At 46.3% G+C, this 19,179-nt stretch overlaps 1 long non-coding RNA gene across 2 annotated transcripts in view; it reads left to right on the forward strand.

Annotated features, from left to right (window-relative positions):
• The first annotated feature begins 16,859 nt into the window (after positions 1-16,859).
• The window catches only part of LOC137342409 (uncharacterized), a 152,070-nt gene continuing 149,750 nt past the window's right edge, over positions 16,860-19,179 (forward strand). For both annotated transcript variants that reach the window (XR_010967250.1, XR_010967251.1), the window contains exon 1: positions 16,860-16,942. This is a non-coding gene — a long non-coding RNA (uncharacterized lncRNA). The remainder of the gene's footprint in view (positions 16,943-19,179) is intronic.

Raw genomic sequence — 19,179 nt, forward strand, 5'->3', positions numbered from 1 at the left:
TCTGAAAACTTGTCTATCAAAAAGCAACTTGCTTACACTCTGGCCTGGAGTTTCCTCCGTGGGCACAACCCGCAGGTTAGACCCGAAAATGCGCCCAATGTTGCGCCCATTTTGCCAATGTCAAAAAACGCCCAATCTCATCAGAATACTCCTGAACTTAAAACGGGCATAAATCAGCAGAAACAATGGGGTGACCAGGAAACCGGCAAACCCATACCAGTACATTTCTTCATTTTATGTCTTAAAGTTTAAGTTTCAACTCATTAAACCATTATTCAAGCACCACTAGGCACAGCATGTTTAAGAACCTCCAATCGGGGAAGCTTTTCAATTTTTAATGTGACTTATACCGATGCCATAAAAATGCATTCAAAGGAACAGAAATTACAGTGCAGTCTTAATGAGGAAAAACGCTCAAACAATTGCAATTAAAAGACAAGAAGAAATGACTTGGTTTCCGGCTGCATCTGAAAATCTGGCCGCAATGTTAGGAGACACCTCCCCGCCTCCCCCCGAACAAGTGCAATTGCAAGAGTTGGGGGCGTGGCCAGTTTTGTGGGCGGAGATTCGTTCAGACGGAGGGTTTGATGGAAGGACGTAAACGACCGAGGAGACTTGAGCATATTGTAGTTCCGCGCGTACCTCACTTACGCCCAAAATTCTGCGATCTTTTAAGGCGCGTCATTGGTTTGCACCCAGATCATGGGTATTTCTGGGTGCAAATGCAAAGGAAACTCCAGGTCTCTCTTTGTGGTACAGTGATTAAAATAATAAATTAAATGTTAAGTATCATCATCATTTCTGGCTAGTTGAAAAAATTATCAGCAAAGCCATGCCCTACCACATCTTGGCCAATGTATGTTACAGGATGAAAGAAAAAGAGAGCTCTTATACCAGCCTCTGAGTCAGATGGTTGTGGGTTCAAGTCCCACTCCAGAGACTTGAGCACATAATCTAGCTGAGTACTGAGGGAGTGCTGCACTGTCAGAGGTGCCGTCTTTCGGATGGCATGTTAAAACGAGGGCCCGTCTGCCCTCTTGGGTGAACGTAAAGGATCCCATGGCACTATTCGAGGAAAAGCATGGGAGTTCTCCCCGATATCTTGGCCAATTTCTTTCCTCAACCAACATCGCTAAAACAGACGATCTGGTCAGTATCACATTGCTGTTTGTGGGACCTTGCTGTGCGCAAATTGGCTGCCGCGTTCCCTGCATTAAAACGGAGGCTACCCTTCAAAAGTACATTATTGGTTGTAAAGCACTTTGGGATGTCCTGAGGTCAGGAAAGGTGCTATATAAATGCGAGTCCTTCTTATAGTAGGGTTGGGCCTGATGCTGGACCTACATCTGACAGTCTGAGAGTTATCCAATTCGGAGCTGGTCTTAGATGTGGATCTCAAATGACCCTATCTCACCAAACAAAAATAATTACTTAAGAGGAAGGTAATATGGCAAGATCACCACATATTCCAGTGGGGGAAGAGTTCACACTGTGGGCAGAATGAGCAGACACCAAATCAAAGCGAACTTTTGTGACGTAGTTTTGAAACTTTTAACTTTTATAAATAAAACCATGGTTTAAAAATGACTTAGTTGTGGCATTCAACATCGACATTTCTATGCTATCAGTTGCATTGTTCATTCTTACTCTACCAACCTGGTAAAGTATCTTGCAAACCGCATCAATGTGGCTATGAGCCACATTGATGCGGCAGAGAGTAGGGATAATGGGTAGGTACTCACATTGGCAGGATGTGACTAGTGGAGTCCCGCAGGGATCTGTCTTGGGGCCTCAATTATTCACAATATTTATTAACGACTTAGACGAAGGCATAGAAAGTCTCATATCTAAGTTTGCCGATGACACAAAGATTGGTGGCATTGTAAGCAGTTTAGATGAAAACATAAAATTACAAAGCGATATTGATAGATTAGGTGAATGGGCAAAACTGTGGCAAATGGAATTCAATGTAGACAAATGTGAGGTCATCCACTTTGGATCAAAAAAGGATAGAACAGGGTACTTTCTAAATGGTAAAAAGTTAAAAACAGTGGCTGTCCAAAGGGACTTAGGGGTTCAGGTACATAGATCATTGAAGTGTCATGAACAGGTGCAGAAAATAATCAATAAGGCTAATGGAATGCTGGCCTTTATATCTAGAGGACTAGAGTACAAGGGGGCAGAAGTTATGCTGCAGCTATACAAAACCCTGGTTAGACCGCACCTGGAGTACTGTGAGCAGTTCTGGGCACCGCACCTTCGGAAGGACATATTGGCCTTGGAGGGAGTGCAGCGTAGGTTTACTAGAATGATACCCGGACTTCAAGGGTTAAGTTACGAGGAGAGATTACACAAATTGGGGTTGTATTCTCTGGAGTTTAGAAGGTTACGGGGTGATCTGATCGAAGTTTATAAGATATTAAGGGGAACGGATAGGGTGGATAGAGAGAAACTATTTCCGCTGGTTGGGGATTTTAGGAGTAGGGGGCACAGTCTAAAAATTAGAGCCAGACCTTTCAGGAGCGAGATTAGAAAACATTTCTACACACAAAGGATGGTAGAAGTTTGGAACTCTCTTCCGCAAACGGCAATTGATACTAGCTCAATTGCTAAATTTAAATGTGAGATAGATAGCTTTTTGGCAACCAAAGGTATTAAGGGATATGGGCCAAAGGCAGGTATATGGAGTTAGATCACAGATCAGCCATGATCTTATCAAATGGCGGAGCAGGCACAAGGGGCTGAATGGCCTACTCTTGTTCCTATGTTCTATGTTCCTATGAGGCCCCTTTAAGTAGGCCATAAAAGGAAATAGTCCTTGACACAACAGACTGGGGAATAACTAAAATGAGGATGGGACTAAATTTTAGTGTTGAATGTAGTCAGTTTGTTTTTTTTGTGAAGGTGTCTCTGTGGGATTCTGGCGTGTCCAGACTTGAAGGAGTTCAGCCTTCAATTTTAGAAAACCCAGGGTGAATGAAGCTTCAAATGGCCTGGGCCTAAACCCAGTCCAACGAGCAGCTGGAGTTCATGAAGAATCTTTTTTAATGGAAGGGCAGTTGTTTATCCTCATGGCTCCTGACAAGGGGAAGATAAATTGCCTCTGTTTAACTTCTGGAGTCTTCCGTGGAATTTTTCACCATTTTCTTTTCTCTCTCTCTCTCTCAAGCCCCTTTGAATAACAAAGTAAGCTGTTTTGACATCAAGGTAGTGAACAGGAAGCATAAAGAGGGGGTGGGAGGATGCAAGCGATAAGATAACCTGAAGTCTGGGAGCATTTTCCCTTGACGTGCTCTGCTGACAGAAACAGATGGAAGCCGTACAGAACCGCTAACGGAAATTTAGAAGAACGATTGCCTATCTATTCCAGGTTGAACTCAATCTGGTCTTTGTAGTGAAGAATCTCACAGTGACAGTTATTGAACTATTTTTTTTCAACAGGCCCTCTTATATAGTTGCACTTTGAGAGTCATTTCCGCACGTTGAGAGCTAGTGGGAGGCCTGCCAGTGTCTCAGTGCAAATAATCCCCGCAGAGAGAGGTTTCTTCCAGAGAAGAAATAAATGAAGAAAGCAGCAATAATTCAGCTTTCGAAGCTGAGGTTCTGAAGCGTTCTCTTTGAGCTTTTGAACAGATGTCGCTTTAAAGGGGCACTGCCTTCCCGGTAAAGTGTTTGACAGACTGTTACTCTCACAATGCGCTAATGGGAGATACTTTGAAACATATCATCGTGTGAGTTATTGATTCTTAAATGGCGCTTAAAAATGCACCGTCATCTGTTTCTGGGGAGGTTTTTTGGCAACTCGAATATGCAGAGTGCGGAATGCCTGCTTGTGACGAATATTTGCTTTGGTGGATAGCTACCCCCCCCCCCACACAGCTTTCAAAACTCTCGCTGGCCCACCAGATCCTTGTGGAAGAAATAATGTTCTAAACACAATAATAACTTGTCATTCATCCCCTTCAGGCAATTCCTTCTGATTTTCTAAAAGTTGCCAATCTCTCCTTCCCTCCTCCTTCTTATCTTTTTGGATATAAGAAGATATCTTCTTATGCATCTTGGAAGAATGAGGAGATGCAATATAAACTAAATGATGCCATTTTAAGGGGGGTACAGGAACAGGGGGGCCTGGGGGTTCACATATACAAATCTTTGAAGTTGACATGGACAAGGTGCAGAGGAGATTTTACTAAATGGTAACAGGGATTTCAGTTCTGTGGAGAGATTGGAGAAGCTGGGATTGTCCTCCTCAGAGCAGAGAAGGTTAAGGGGTGATTTAAAAGAGGTGTTCAAAATTATGAAGGGTTTTGATGGAGTAAATAAGGAGAAACTGTTTCCACTGGTGAGAGGGTTGGTAACCAAAGGGCACAGATTTAAGATAATTGGCAGAGGGGAGATGTGGAGAATTTTTTTTACACAGTGAGTTGTTATGATCTGGAACGCACTGCCTGAAAGGGTGGTGGAAGCAGATTCAATAGTAACTTCAAAAAGGGAATTAGATAAATACTTGAAAAGGAAAAATTTGCAGGGGAGTGGGACTAATTGCATGGCTCTTTCAAAGAGCCAGCACAGGCACGATGGGCCGAATGGCCTCATTCTGTGCTGTATGATTCTATGACTGTACGGTTCTATGATTTTCAATAGAGTTCATCACCACTGCCGACAACCCTTCAGCTAGGACCGGCTACTCTGATGGACAATTGCTGTGTGTGCTGATATATAATGGCCAGCCATCGCATGACATGTTTTAATAATGGTGGAGCCAATTTACGGTCAGCAATTTTCTTTTTTCCCCTTTTTACTCATATCAAGGAACAGCACTCACTAAAGCAAGACTGGGTATCACTCTTACTGCTAAGGCAGAAGGTTGTGGGTTCAAATCTCACACCAGAGACCTAAACACATAATTGCAAGGCTGACTCTCCCATTGCTGGTACTGAGGGAGCACTGCACTCGCAGAGGTGCCATCTTTTGGATGAGATGTTAAACTGAGGCCCATCTGCCCTCCCAGATGGACGTAAAAGATCCCACAGCAATATTTTGAAGAAGATAAGGGGAGTTCTCCCCGGTGTCCTGGCCAATATTTATCTGCCAAGAACAGATTATCTGGTCATTATCACTTTGCTGTTTGTGGGATCTTGCTGTGCGCAAAATGGGCTGCCGCGTTTCCTACATTGCAACAGTGACTACACCTCAAAAAGTACTTCATTGGCTGCAAAGCCCTTTGGGACGTCCTGAGGTTGTGAAAGGCGCTATATAAATGCATAGTCTTTCTTGCTTTCTTTCTATATGCGTATCTGGGTGGAATTGAAAGTAAAAGCAATTGGATTGAATTTTCCGGAGTGGACGTCACATAAACCCCCTTGGGCATCATGACTTGGGACTTGTTATGTTAAGGTCTGGGGAAGGTGTCACATGGAGTCGCATGTGATCTCACCATTGAGACCACTCGTGTTCGGCTTTGGAGTGGGTGTCACATGTAGCCACATGTGCCCTTTTGAATTGAGACCAGTTATGTGAGGTAGAGTCAACGTGTGGGTGTTGTTTGGAAAGCGATTGGAGCAGCTATAGGGGTAGAGAGGTAATAGGGGCAGACTTTCCTGTATTCACAGCTTTTAAACCGAACAGTTTTCTGTCGTTTGTTTTTGATTTTATTTTTTATAAAAGGCAGAGTATTGCCCTAACCTGGCCCCTACTCTGGGTATCGTCGAGCGCAAGGAAAGTGAGTGCCCTTTTTTTAAAACAAACCCATTACGATATTCACCCGCAACTGGAAAAGGCGCCCGACAGAAAGCGTCAGCGCTAACCTTCGGGCGTTAGCAGTTCCCCAAACATGACCGAGGAGACAGGAGGAGAGACGAACGCTGCAGCTTAGGCTGGTTTGAGGGGAACAATAAAGGCAGCAGCCGCATATTTTAAAGCTGTCACGCAGGGAATGCACCAGAGTCGAGTCACCGAATACCAGGCCTTTGATCTGACAAAAAAAAAACTTTAGGGAAAGCACTTTTTAAAAAATTTTTGACTGATGCCAGCTAAAGTAAGTGTAAAAAAAAAATGAATACCTTCGGTTCAACAAAGAACGAGCCTACAAGACAGTGACTAATGAAGAGGCTGAATTCCCCTCAGTGTTTCGTGGTGAGAATGTGTTTTTATCCGTTCTGTCTACCTGACAAAAATGGTTCCAATTGAACTACTGTAATGAAGAGAGAAAAGGCAGCAGGTAGTGTCCACTTGAATGAAAATGAATCCTAGGTGGGGTAGCATGCTGGTGTGCTGTTTCGAATCCTTCCCATGCAGGTACTTGCTCGAATACAAGTGCCTGTCAGTGATGTTGGGGGGTGGAGGCGTGGGGTCAGAATTAATTTGAGGCAGTGGAGATCAGGTAGATTATATACCTGCATGATGGGCCCCTCACCTTATTTAGAATCAGCTGACTGAAACCTAAACAAGCCGACCCAGCAACATCAGGGCAGATTGAGTCAAACAAGGGCCTGCTGTGGTGCCCTGATAGAATGATTTTGTTCCTCTCGCTATGGAGTATTTTCACCCTGTTGGTGGAAAGTGTGATTCGTTATTAACAACACAAACCACATTCGGGGGCGTGGTGGGGGGCCTACAAACGAGCCCCCACCCAAATAGTGTTGCCAACTCTGGTTGAATGTATTCCTGGAGGTTCCATCACATGACCTCCTGCCTCCAACCGTTGGCCATTGGTCGCCCAACATGTCCACCCTCACGGTGCCCCCCCCCTAGCCCACGGCCAACAAGAAAATAAACATGTTACCCGATTGGATGATTCTCGTCTCTCAGTCAAACAACCTTTTTTCCCCCATCTCTAATATTTTTATAACTAATAAACAGAAGTGTTCAAAGAAAATTAAAAAAATAAACCATTTTTTAAAAATTCCCCTCTGATTTTTCTCCCGGATGTTTGCTCGCAGCAGTGTCCTGGAGATTAATCGTCAATTCCTGAAGACGCCAGGACAATCCTGGAGGGTTGGCAACCGATGTACAAACAGTAATGGTGGCTTTTCACTATCAGACGACCAAACTGGTGGTTCCTGTCACCTTAATAATACAGGTTACTCCAAGTGGAAGGAGAGTTCAGGGGGTAGCACCTTTCTGTTCAAAGTTCTCCCCTAATCTCACTCTCAAAATAATATTGTTATATTATTAACAATAATTACATTCCTTTGGTTTTGTTACCTCATGGAGACCTGCCATTTTAGGTCACCGAGCCCTCCACAGTGACCCCAACCACATTGCTGATATTCTAAAGGGAGTTGCCAACCTTTGAACTTCACCAAATCAGATCACTTTGATTGAGTTTATAACAGGCTGAACATCGAAGTGTTTGGCAAATCTTTGTTTTTAATTTAGGGAAGGAGAACGGTCGAGCATAATTCTTGTTCCGATGATATTACACGCAAATGACACGCTAATGTTTTGTCTGATAACCCGCTCCAGTGAAGCGCGTTTTACTATGTTAAAGGCGCTATATAAATGCAGGTTGATGTCACCGCATCCTATTTTGACAAATAGAAGATAAAGCCCTCCCAAATTTCCAGGGGTTGCATTGCCCCTTTAAAAGGTACCAAAGCCTGAATTTAACGTGTGTGTGTGGGTTCGAAAGGCATTCACCACTGGAATCAGTTGCCGTTTGTGTTCAATTACTGTTTCGTGTGAGGTACCAACTGTCTTCACAAATTAGAAGTGCAAACAGGAAGTTCTTGCTATAAGCTCTTCCTGTGCTGGGAATTGCCGACTGCCCTAATGGATCTCTTCAATCTTTGATTTTTTTTTTGCTGTTGTTGCATAAATAATGTTTTTTTTTCATTAAAAAATAAATAGATTGCTTGGAACATTGACTTCCTGTCTATGATACAGGAACTTTCTGTCAACGGCCACATTAGAACTTCTGAAGGAAAGAAAAAGCCCAATGAGTATGACCCAGGCCTCAAGAACACAAAGGGCTATGTGCAGCCATGACCTGTTAAGCATCATTGAAATATGGCCCACTAATGGGAAATGACCAACCCAGTTCTTCCACATTAGAATTTAAGAAGTATTGGCAATTTAAAGAATCAGCAGGCTAATTATTTTGTTTCCTTTGTTTGCCGATTGTTCTACCAGACCACGGAGCTTAAATAACAAGCTTCCGTAGGATGCATGCACTCCTCATTGGGGATTTACTACATATGGGCGAGTATCTCTTGTTATTTATAAAGCGTTTCTCTACCGTTTGATCAGGTTGAAAGTACTTACAGTCAGAGGGAGCTGAACTAATGTGACTTTCTCCTACCGATATCCCCACCATCACAGAAGCCAGTCTTCAGCCAATTCGATTCACTCCACGTGATATCAAGAAACGGCTGAGTGCACTGGATACAGCAAAGGCTATGGGCCCCGACAACATCCCAGCTGTAGTGCTGAAGACTTGTGCTCCAGAACTAGCTGCGCCTCTAGCCAAGCTGTTCCAGTACAGCTACAACACTGGCATCTACCCGACAATGTGAAAAATTGCCCAGGTATGTCCTGTCCACAAAAAGGAGGACAAATCCAATCCGGCCAATTACCGCCCCATCAGTCCACTCTCAATCATCAGCAAAGTGATGGACGGTGTCGTCGACAGTGCTATCAAGCGGCACTTACTCACCAATAACCTGCTCACCGATGCTCAGTTTGGGTTCCGCCAGGACCACTCTGCTCCAGACCTTGGTCCAAACATGGACAAAAGAGCTGAATTCCAGAGGTGAGGTGAGAGTGACTGCCCTTGACATTAAGGCAGCATTTGACCGAGTGTGGCACCAGGGAGCCCCAGTAAAATTGAAGTCAATGGGAATCAGGGGGAAAACTCTCCGGTGGCTGGAGTCATACCTAGCACAAAGGAAGATGGTAGTGGTTGTTGGAGGCCAATCATCTCAGCCCCGGGCATTGCTGCAGGAGTTCCTCAAGGCAGTGTCCTAGGCCCAACCATCTTCAGCTGCTTCATCAATGACCTTCCCTCCATCATAAGGTCAGAAATGGGGATGTTCGCTGATGATTGCACAGTATTCAGTTCCATTCACAACCCCTCAAATAATGAAGCAGTCCGAGCCTGCATGCAGCAAGACCTGGACAACATCCAGGCTTGGGCTCATAAGTGGCAAGTAACATTCGCGCCAGATAAGTGCCAGGCAATGACCATCTCCAACAAGAGAGAGTCTAACCACCTCCCCATGACATTCAACAGCATTATCATCGCCGAATCCCCCACCATCAACATCCTGGGGGTCACCATTGACCAGAAACTTAACTGGACCAGCCATATAAATACTGTGGCTACAAGAGCAGGTCAGAGGCTGGGTATTCTGCGGCGAGTGACTCACCTCCTGACTCCCCAAAGCCTTTCCACCATCTACAAGGCACAAGTCAGGAGTGTGATGGAATACTCTCCACTTGCCTGGATGAGAGCAGCTCCAACAACACTCAAGAAGCTCGACACCATCCAGGACAAAGCAGCCCGCTTGATTGACACCCCATCCACCACCCTAAACATTCACTCCCTTCACCACCGGCGCACAGTGTGTACCATCCACAGGATGCACTGCAGCAACTCGCCAAGGCTTCTTCGACAGCTCCTCCCAAACCTGCGACCTCTACCACCTAGAAGGACAAGAGCAGCAGGCACATGGGAAGAACACCACCTGCACGTTCCCCTCCAAGTCACACACCATCCCGATTTGGAAATATATCGCCGTTCCTTCATCGTCGCTGGGTCAAAATCCTGGAACTCCCTTCCTAACATCACTGTGGGAGAACCTTCACCACACGGACTGCAGCGGTTCAAGAGGCGGCTCACCACCACCTTCTCAAGGGCAATTAGGGATGGGCAATAAATGCCAGCCTCGCCAGAGACGCCCACATCCCGTGAACGAATAATAAAAAAATAAATAAAAAATCCTAGGTGCTGGGCCAAGGCCCATGGTGCAGGACACAGTCAATCGGGGATGTTCAAGAGGCCAGAATTGGAGGTGCGCGGAGATCTTGGAGGGCTGGAGGGCTGGAGGAGGTTACAGAGATAGGGTAGGGAGGGAGGTAGGGAAGTGCCTAGTCATCAGGATGCTCGGGGCATCATGAGCGAGGGGCAAGCTTGATGGACCAGCTGGACTTTTCCTGACTGTCATTTTCGTACATTCGTATGTATGTATAGTGTGGCACCCAGTTTCGAAACCTTGACAAAGAATGAGTTAGAAGAGTAGGTGACTGAGTAATAAGTCTTGATTTAAACAGAGTAGGGAGGAGCAAGAGTACATAAGATTAGCACAATTACAGAGGAACAAGAGAGGAAAGTCTAGAGGGATAACGAGATACAGCTTCGAACACCAACCCATTAGTCCTGATTTTAACCGAACCCGCCATCGGGAATGGGGCAGGCTTGGGTTGGACACCCCATTTTGCATCCTGTTCGATTGTCCACTGAAGTCATTTGAGAATAAAATCGGGCGGGGTGTAAAACGGGCGTTCGACGCTGAACCCAGCCCATTCCCGCCCGGCGGAATAGGTTAAAATCAGGGCCACGGTGTCATCTTAGCTTCAAGGAGTCTCGAGGATCAGGAATGTCACTTGGCAAATTCTGCTGATGATGTCATCAGGACTCAGTAAGATAGATTAACAACTTTCATTTTTGGTGTTGAGGTGGTTGGATGGATTTTCAACTCACTAGATGGGCGTATTACAAGCTGCCTGTTATAGAAACCATCCGATTTTCGTTTTCAATAAATTGGGCATGAAACAGGCACAAAACAAAGCAGTTTAGCAGTGGAACAGGCATTGGTGCCACTGCTAAACTCATGGGGCCCATTTTTTTTGGCGCCCTGAGCAGATGCCTAAAACAGGTCCCTTAAATATGTAAATTAGGGGCCTAATGCCTGTTAGAGGGGCTGTTTTCAAAATTTGTGGACGATGAGCAGGGCAGGTGATGGGCCTACCTCGCTCAGGCTTCTTCAGGTCAGTTTAAAACTTATTATTTTTTTAAGAAACAAACAAAATTCCCTGCCCATGGAACCAGGAGCTTCCTCCTTGTCCTGTGGGAACTATGGCAAAAAATAAATCACATGCCATCACTCCTCTGTCCAATTCCTTGGCGCACCAAAGCACTTATGTGCCTTTACCACCTAAGCCACTCGCTTGTTCTAATGTCAGATCTCCAGCATGCTGTTTATAACAAAGCTGCGATTAGCCCATGTGCTGTGAGCTCTCTAATTTCTCTTGGTGGGACAGTAAAAAATAGTTCCTTGTGTATCTGAAGAAACAAAATGATGAGGCCGACAGCTCTAAGTAGGAGGTCAAGGGTTCAACCAATTGGCATTTGACACTGAAAGACCTGTGCAGTTGGGTTTATTGGTTGGAACATAAGCTGGTGATTCACTTACTACTGGGAACATGAGGCAAATTGTATGATTTACAGCATTAAAGAGCTCCACCAATGCCGTGAGGTAATCAGGGAAAAGAACGCGACTCGCCCAAGCCATATTATCAAACGTCAAGTGGTTACAACGGACAGAGGGGAGTGCGACTGTAAACGAGTCCACATAAGAGGTCGTAAGACAGGCACAAGTCTCTTGTATTTGGTAAATGTTCATCCGAGTTTAAAAATGGCCGATGGCTCGCAGTGAACAAGCTGTGATTTATTCTCCCTTTTTTTAAACAAAAGCATGTTCGTTTTTGTCAACACTCCTTCCCTCCGTGTGCCTCAGCGTTGCAAGCTACCGTGAAAATCACTCAGGGCTCAAAGGTATTTCATTGATAATCTTGGACATCAAAAAGTAATCGGTCCACCATCCAATGCCTGAGGCAGTGATCCCGACCTCTGCACATTGGGATCTTACAGTATTGTTGAACATCGCTCCACTGCTGCTTGTCCTTGGCCCTGCAGGGCTAGTGGGTAAATATATTAAGACAGGCGCAACCTGACGAGGCCCATCCTTCACGCTGTGCTCATTTGCCCGTTAGGATGGAGCACTTGCGGGGCAGGGGGCTGCGACCAACGAAATCTATCAGTTGGCCGTAAATTAGCCTGAGACACAAACAAAGGGCAGAGCTCTGGAGCTGAAGAGAATCCAGGTGGGAACACGCAACTGTCAGATGGCTGAGAGGCAGCAAAGACTCGAGAGAGAGAGAGAGAGAGTAAGAGGGTTGGGGGCAGGGGGGTGGGTGGGGTTCCGCAGGGAGCCTATTTGAAAAGCAACAGATCACATAAATGGAGAAAAATTGCATGTCAAGTATCGGGCTGCCTCGTGTCACTGAAGCAGAGAAGGAATCACACCTGCTGCAAGCTTTAGATGAATTGGAATCTGCGGTTGTTATGGTTAGGTCTGATGCAAACCATCTTTTTGCGACAATAAGAATGCTCTTAAACTAAAATCTTACACCCAGACAGGATGTCCTTAATGATGACTTACTGAGCACTCGTCTGTCTCTTTAGCAACTTTATTGTATGGTTTTAACAATACATGGAAGTCTTAGTTTACGCTAAGTCTCTTCACTGGCTGCAAACCAGAGAGAAGGAAAATTTATACTGCCCAGGGTACATTCACACTGTGAGTCTGCAGGAACGGGCATTGAGCAAGAAATATACAGCTTGTCTTTTTGGCACTTTGTGGATGAGGGTCGATGTGATGAAGAATGAAGCGTTGAAGACCTTCTGGGACTGAAATTACTCATGGGGCGATAGGGAATCACCCGCCCGCTTTACACCCGCCCGGTGTCACCCGCCCGCTTTACACCCCGCCCGGTGTCACCCGCCCGCTTTACACCCAGCCCGCTTTACACCCGCCCGGTGTCACCCGCCTGCTTTACACCTGCCCGGTGTCACCCGCCCGCTTTACACCCCGTCCGGTGTCACCTGCCCGCTTTACACCCCGCCCGCTTTACACCCGCCCACATTACACCCACCCGGTGTCACCCGCCCGCTTTACACCCGCCCGGTGTCACCCGCCCGCTTTACACCCCGCCCGGTGTCACCCGCCCGCTTTACACCCAGCCCGCTTTACACCCGCCCACATTACACCCGCCCGGTGTCACCCGCCCGCTTTACACCCAGCCCGCTTTACACCCGCCCGGTGTCACCCGCCTGCTTTACACCTGCCCGGTGTCACCCGCCCGCTTTACACCCCGTCCGGTGTCACCCGCCCGCTTTACACCCCGTCCGGTGTCACCTGCCCGCTTTACACCCCGCCCGCTTTACACCCGCCCACATTACACCCACCCGGTGTCACCCGCCCGCTTTTCACCCGCCCGGTGTCACCCGCCCACATTACACACGCCCACTTTACACCCGCCCGCTTTACACCCCGCCTGCTTTACACCCGTCCGTTTTACACCCGTCCGCTTTACACCCGCCCTCTTTACACCCCGCCCGCTTTACACCCCGCCCGCTTTACACCCGCCCTCTTTACACCCGCCCGCTTTACACCCGCCCGCTAAAACAGGGGGTGTAAGGCGGGGGGGTGTAAAACAGGCTGGGCGTAAAGCAGCGGGTTGTAAAGGGGGGGGTGTAAAGCGGGGGGTGTAAAATGGGGGGGTGTAAAGCGGGGGGTGTAAAGTGGGGGGGTGTAAAACGGGGAGGTGTAAAGCGGGTGGTGTAAAACGGGGGGTGTAAAGCGGGGGGGTGTAAAGGGGGGTGTAAAATGGGGGGTGTAAAGAGGGGGGTGTAAAACAGGGGGTGTAAAGCGGGGGGTGTAAAGCGGGGGGGTGTAAAGGGGGGTGTAAAATGGGGGGTGTAAAGTGGGGGGTGTAAAGCGGGGGGTGTAAAACGGGGGGTGTAAAGTGGGGGGGTGTAAAGGGGGGTGTAAAGTGGGGGGTGTAAAGGGGGGGGTGTAAAGTGGGGGGTGTAAAGCGGGGGGGTGTAAAGGTGGGGTGTAAAGGGGGGGTGTAAAGTGGGGGGTGTAAGGGGGGGTGTAAAGTGGGGGGTGTAAGGGGGGTGTAAAGGGGGGGTGTAAAGTGGGGGGTGTAAGGGGGGGTGTAAAGTGGGGGGTGTAAGGGGGGGTGTAAAGTGGGGGGTGTAAAGGGGGGGTGTAAAGTGGGGGGTGTAAGGGGGGGTGTAAAGTGGGGGGTGTAAAGTGGGGGGTGTAAAGCGGGGGGGTGTAAAGGGGGGTGTAAGGGGGGGTGTAAAGGGGGGGTGTAAAGTTGGACGCGGTGTAAAGCGGGGGGGTGTAATGTGGGCAGCCGATTCACGATCATCTATTTTGCGTTGCCGCCCCAAGAGCAATTCCAGCCCCTTTTGATTCTCGTACAATAAGATGAATCAATGTGCGATTTCAAGTGTTTGCGCAAAATTTATATAGCGCTCAACGCACTTTACAGCCAATGAAGTACTTTTTGAAGTGCCGTCACTGTTGTGATGTAGGAAATACAGCAGCCAAGTTGCAGACAGCAAGGTCCCACAAACAGCAATGTAATAATGATCAGATAATCTGCTTTCGTGATGTTGGTTGAGGGATAAATATTGGCCAGGACACCGGGGAGAACTCCCCTGATCTACTTTGAACAGTGCCATGGCACCTTTCATGTCCACCTGAGAGGGCAGAAGGGGCCTCGGTTTAACGTCTCATCTGAAAGACTGCACCTCCGACAGTGCAGCACTCCCTCAGTACTGCACCGGGAGTGTCAGCCTAGATTATGTGTTCAAGTCTCTGGAGTGGGACTAAGTGGGACCTTCTGACTAAGAGGGAAAAACAGGTCAACTAATGGAAATTTCTCGATCGGTTTTAGTATTTCTGAAATCAGGAAAGTGCGCCGTTTTTTTCAGAACACTAAAGGTCAATTTCAACAAATATCCTAGCAATAAACCATTCACAAATATCGTAGATGCAGCATATTTAAAGTGACATTTCTTGCGACATCAACAGCTGCCAGCAATACACAGAGGTTGATGTAACCCTATTGTAAAAGTCAAGAAATGTTGATTCTTTGCAGCTTATTAGGGATAATTGGGCAAATTTTAGCCTATAAGTATTACTTAAGGTATACTTACATTGTCCAAATTTCACCCAGTTACGTTGGTCCAGCGAAAACTGATACACATCATCGAGATGTATCTTTTGCTACAGTAAAATTGCTTTCAAACTTAAAATTTTAATCTATTTCACAAATGTCATGCAATGTGCATTAAACAATGTGATTTTCGATGTCATGGAATCATACAGCATAGAATGAGGCCATTCGGCCCATCATGCCTCTTTTGTAAAAGTTATCCAATTGGTCCCACTCCTCTGATCTTTCCCCATTGCCCTGTACATTTTTTTCCTTTTCAATTATATATCAAATTCCATTTTGAAAGTTACTATTGAATCTGCTTCCACTGCCCTTTCATGCAGTGCATTCCAGATCACAACAACTCGCTATGTCGAAAAATTTGACCAAGTTTATGGTCACCTGTCCTAATAACCTCCTTATGTGGCTCGGTGTCAAATTTTGTTTGATAATCACTCCTGTGAAGCACCTTGGGACGTTTTACCACATTAAAGGCACAATATAAATGCAAGTTTTTGTTTTTCCCTTTAGGAGCCCGCACTCTGGCTTGACTTTCTCAATGGGTTAAGGGAGGTATTGCTGCAGTTATATAAGGTATTGGTGAGACCGCGCCTGGAATACTGCATACAGTTTTAGTCTCCATACTTAAGAAAAGACATACTTGCTCTCGAGGCAGTACAAAGAAGGTTCACGCGGTTAATCCCGGGGATGAGGGGGTGGACATATGAGGAGAGGTTGAGTAGATTGGGACTCTACTCATTGGAGTTCAGAAGAATGAGAGGCGATCTTATTGAAACATATAAGATTGTGAAGGGGCTTGATCGGGTGGATGCGGTAAGGATGTTCCCAAGGATGGGTGAAACTAGAACTAGGGGGCATAATCTTAGAATAAGGGGCTGCTCTTTCAAAACTGGGATGAGGAGAAACTTCTTCACTCAGAGGGTAGTAGGTCTGTGGAATTTGCTGCCCCAGGAAGCTGTGGAAGCTACATCATTAAATAAATTTAAAACAGAAATAGACAGTTTCCTAGAAGTAAAGGGAATTAGGGGTTACGGGGAGCAGGCAGGAAATTGGACATGAATTTAGATTTGAGGTTAGGATAAGATCAGCCATGATCTTATTGAATGGCGGAGCAGGCTCGAGGGGCCGATTGGCCTACTCCTGTTCCTATTTCTTATGTTCTTATGCATCCCCCTCTTTTGAGAAGCCTTATTTCGCGACGTTGCCACTAGTCGTGCCCAAATTGGAAGCTCACTGCTTGGGGAGTGAGCGGTGTGAACAGGCATCTCATTACTTCCTAGCGCAGCCTGCCAGTTTCCCAATGCTCTGCGGCACCAATTAGTTTTGTCGGTCGACTATCTGCTTACATGGTCGTCACTTAAGTGCAGAAGTTTCTTCCTCAGACGTTGCTCAAACCACCAAGAGATTGAAACAGAAAGCTTGTTTCATCGTATCTCTCTCCCCACCACCCCCCACCCCACACACACACGTTTACATAAGAAACCTCATCTCCACTCTCACAAAATAGTGAGCTGCTCTTTTTGCTTCTCCATTTCATGGGGCAAAGCAAGGCACCATGGATCACTGGGCTCTCCTTTATTCTTTACCATCAATCATGCTTCTGGCATCAGGCCCAAGGAGCTACACTGTTGTGACACTAAGTAACCACTGAAGTGCAATCTTCATAGTCAAGGACACTTCACCCGATGAAGCACTGTCTTAGCTTAGGGCATATCCTTTTACAGCTCCCATGTAAGGACATAATTCATCATCTCAGACTATTTATAGACTAAAGATGAACCGGTCAAATTCACCCATCCCGCCTTACCAGCTGGGAGCCATTCTTGAAGTTTGGAAATATGGCTACAACACTGCTGTGCCGATTCTCCGGGCTGCACTCCCTTTGAACTCCAGGACGTCAGGATCGGTAAGTTTACCCTGCAGTCTCCTGTTTCTCTTGGTCTACACAGGTTGGATTTTAGAAGTGGTGGCAGTCATTCCAACGCACTTACTATCTTAACATTTCGCTCTTGTGTAATGTTGATGGCGTTTTAAGTATGCTGTCAAAAGACTCAAGTGGAGCCTTGAGGAATTAGTCACTTACCAGAGATACAGTTCTATAAAATTGCATTGCAGCATTTAAATGGAATCTTCACAGGGTCTAAAGTGAATGTTTTCAGAAGAACGCAATGCATTAACAATGTATGATTTTTTTGAGAGATAACATTGGGCAGTATAGAATAACACATGGTTGGGTACAAGCCAACACCACAATCAAAATGCTGTGGCAAATAAAAGAATAAAATCATTGTTTTGGAAACATTATTTGAACTCCAATAATCTGTTGCAGCTTTTCTGTCGCTGCTTTTATGTAGTGTGAGAACCCATGGGGAGAGTCACCACTTCCTGATGTCTCACGCAATCAGCAAGCCCAAAGTCGAGTTGTCAGGTTCACTAAGGCTGATGGGGAAGACCTGGCAAAGAATGGAGCTTTCCTGGGCCTATGGCCTTAACGAAGCTGGCAAGTTTACAAGGATGATACCAGAACTGAGAGGTTACAACCATCAGGAAAGACTGAACAGGCTGGGGCTCTTTCCCCTAGACAAGGGATGACTGAGGGGTGACCTGATAGAAGTCTTTAAAATGATGAAGGGGTTCGATAGGGTAGACGTAGAGAAGATGTTTCTGCTTGTGGAGGGAGTCCTAAACTATTTAGGTAAACATAGGAACCAATTTCCACAAGACAAGTTACTGCAAACAACAATTAAATGAATAGCCAATGAAACTGTTTTTTGGTGATGCTGGGTGAAGGAGGAATTCCTGAAGAACTCCCTCTTCAAATAATGGCATGGTATCTTTAACATGGTGTCTAAACCACGCCACATGGTGTGTAACTTCTTATCCAATTGCCTTTGATAATGCAGCCATGCACCATTGTCAGCCTCGATCATGTGATCAAGTCCTGGAGCAGGACCTGAACTCGCGACCTTCTGACTCAGACAAGAGAACATAAGAACATCAGAAATAGGAGCAGGTGGCCCCTTGGGCCTGCTCCGCCATTCAATCAGATCATGACTGATCTTCGGCCTCAACTTCACTTTCCCGCCCGATCCCCATATCCCTTGATTCCCTTAGAGTCCAAAAATCCATCGATCTCAGCCTTGAATATACTCAACGACTGAGCATCCACAGCCCTCTGGAGTAGAGAATTCCAAAGATTCACAACTCTGTGAGGGAAGAAATTTTTCCTCATTTCAGTCCTAAATGGCCGACGCCTTATCCTAAGACTATGCCCCCTAGTTCTAAACTCTCCAGCCAGGAGAAACAGCCTCTCAGTATCTACCCCATCAAGCCCTCTCAGAATCTTACATGTTTCAATGAGATCACTTCTCATCCTTCTAAACTCCATTGGTATAGGCCCATTCTACTCAATCTCTCCTCATAGGACAACCCTCTCATCCCAAGAATCAATCTAGTGAACCTTTTTTGCACCGCCTCTAAGGCAAGTATATCCTTCCTTAGGTAAGGAGACCAAAACTGTACGCAGTACTCCAGGTGTGGTCTCACCAAAGCCCTGTAGAAGAGCGTCACCAATTGAGCCAAGCTGTCATGTGGAAGGTTGAAGTTAAGATGCAAATGGATGCAATTAAACTTTTTCTTTAATTGGTGCGAGTGTTGCATGCTTCCTATGTAATCAGTTTAAATTGCCATTTTGATGCCTTCAAACGGCATCATCTGGAAGAGGACAACTAAAAAGGTTCCTCACTACTTAGTCACGGGGTGCCTACAAGGGGTGTCAGTGCTGGGGAATTAAACAACTTCCATTTCGGCACAATGTTGGCTGCAACTGTTATTTGGGGCATGTTCAATCCCGTCTCCAGTGGATATTTCAATTAAGAAAGGTCAAGAACTTCCTAATGGGTCCAGTGCCTGTATGTGCCATTTAAAGGAGTAGGTAAAATTCACGGGAAACTGAAGCACTGGAGGGCTACTCAAAGTGTCCCACAGAGTGAGGCAGGACTCGGCTCAATGTGTGCGCCCTGATTTTTGATTAAATAACGGTGGTAAACATTACACACCGCTGCTGTTGGCGAGCTGTTCGGCAGCTGGTCGCCTGCCCCAAAGCTGCATTCGTGCCCACGAAACGCGATCACGCAACGCCAA

This window comes from Heptranchias perlo, chromosome 25 (assembly GCF_035084215.1).
Source record: "Heptranchias perlo isolate sHepPer1 chromosome 25, sHepPer1.hap1, whole genome shotgun sequence".
Classification (NCBI taxonomy): domain Eukaryota; kingdom Metazoa; phylum Chordata; class Chondrichthyes; order Hexanchiformes; family Hexanchidae; genus Heptranchias; species Heptranchias perlo.